This window comes from Chrysochloris asiatica, unplaced genomic scaffold (assembly GCF_000296735.1).
Source record: "Chrysochloris asiatica unplaced genomic scaffold, ChrAsi1.0 scaffold00113, whole genome shotgun sequence".
Classification (NCBI taxonomy): Eukaryota; Metazoa; Chordata; class Mammalia; order Afrosoricida; family Chrysochloridae; genus Chrysochloris; species Chrysochloris asiatica.
The window spans coordinates 5,199,139-5,201,226 of NW_006408631.1; the positions used below are offsets into that span (position 1 = coordinate 5,199,139).

The 2,088-nt window shown below is 39.6% G+C and overlaps 1 pseudogene; it reads left to right on the plus strand.

Annotated features, from left to right (window-relative positions):
- The window catches only part of LOC102838853, a 2,423-nt pseudogene extending 929 nt beyond the window's left edge, over nucleotides 1-1,494 (plus strand).
- Nucleotides 1,495-2,088: the final 594 nt, after the last annotated feature.

The window sequence follows — 2,088 nt, forward strand, 5'->3', positions numbered from 1 at the left end:
AAACTACCAGCTGCTTCGCGGGAGAAAGATCAGGCTTTCTACTCCCGTAAAGATTTACACCCTCGGAAACCCTGTACAGGGTCGCTATGGGTCGGAACTGACTCGACGGCACTTAACAACAACAATATTTCAATAGCCTTTCATTTCATTCAGAAGGCTATCTGTATGAGAAAACAGATTACTATGGTGAGAAGTGCACTGCTAGTTATTAAGATAAATTTCTGTTTACTCAGGACCTCATTAAGTAATATTCAAAAAGACGTAAGAGGAACTTAGAGTAAATTAATTTAAAATTGCAACCTATTTACCTTGCTTTTGCTGGTAAGTGTTGAGTCCGTTCCAATTAATAGTGACCCTATATAGGATTTTTGAGGAGCAGTTTATGGGTTTGAACCACTGACCTTGCAGTTAGCAATCTAGTGCATTATCCTACAGTACCACACCAGGATTCCACCTACTTACTTGTGGTTATTCAGTGCTGTGGAGTCAGTTCCGACTCATAGTGATCTATTCAGGCCTTCCAAAGAGCAGCTGGTGAGTTTGAATCACCGACCTTGTGGTTCAAAAGGATCTTATGGTCAACTGCTTATCCTACAATGCCACACCAGAACTCCACCTACTTACTTAGTAGATAATTATTGAATGCCTCCTTATTTCAAGCAGTATGCTAAATCCTGGACATGCTGTGGTGGGTGTGAACTACCAGTTTTGAGATAATTAGTCTAGTGCTTATCCTAAAGCGCTGCTAGGACTTCCTTATAAAATATGGATAAGTAGCAAAAAATACAGTTTGGTTATAAAAGAGAATTATGGATTTTCACATTTGGAGCTAATAACTCCAGTTTGCACAGTCATGGTCAAATAATACACATATTCTTTAAGGCTCTACTGGCAACAATTTGGAAATGGACTGAAGAGGTCTGATATTGGAAATAAGAACAAAAGAAAGACATTTCAAGCAAGGAGAATTAGAACACAGACATATAAATGAAAAGGAAAGTTTAGATATGAGTCTATTTATAATGTAAGACTAAGGGGACCTTATGAATAATCAGAAAGCAGGAAAATTAAGGAAGGTGGTTCTTCACAGTGTTTAAAGATGACGATGATGTGATCATTGGAAAGGTGTTTATACAGGACTTCAAAGAAGGACACAGAATCAGCCACATAGTCCCACAGGTCCTCTTTAAACACAGGGAGCCCCCTCTGGAGCTGAAAGACACGGATGTGGGCGACAACACTGGCTATATCACCTTTGTGCTGTTCCCTTGCCACACCAACACCAGTGCCTGAGAGACAGCACCATCAACCTGATCCACACGTTTCGGGACTACCTGCACTACCACATCAAGTACTCGAAGGCCTATATTCATACACGGATACCGGAGAAAACCTCCAACTTCCTCCAAGTGCTGAACCGTGCGCGTCCAGATGCCGAGAAAAAAGAAATGAAAACAATCACCAATCACAGGGAAGACGTTTTCATCCCGCTAACCCTTGGGCACAGGGGGAGGTGACTGGCAACTGAAGGCTGAAACCCTTACTACTGGATAATCGTAGCTTTTAATATTGCACCTCTTCAGGTTCTTAGGGATTCTCCATTTGGGTTCCATTTTGTACACGTTTGGAAAATATTCTGTAGAATCAAGCTGTGCTTGCAAGGACTTCATATTTCCCAAGAATTTTTTTTTTAAAAAAAAGATTAATTCCACTTGATCAACTTAATTCCTTTTCTTTATCTTCCCCCCACCCCCTTTACTCTCCTTTCCTCTTTTCCAAGTTGTTTCGCTTTGCAATATGTCACTGGTAATGAGTTGCAGGATAATGCATTCTTAACTTGTTTTCTTCTAAGTATTGGAGTTCAGAACTCCCGTATCTAAAGAAATACAGTTGGGATCATTAATAAAGAAAATCTTTCTATCGTAAAACAAAAACAAACAAAAACTAGCCTAAAACATTACAATACCTTTTTAGTTCTTTAACAATTTATTAATAAAACTTAAATGCCACACTCATGGTTGCTCTCTAGACTAACAACAACAACAACAAAAGCCACTAAGTCTGAGGTGGGTGCGTAAGAATAGTGAG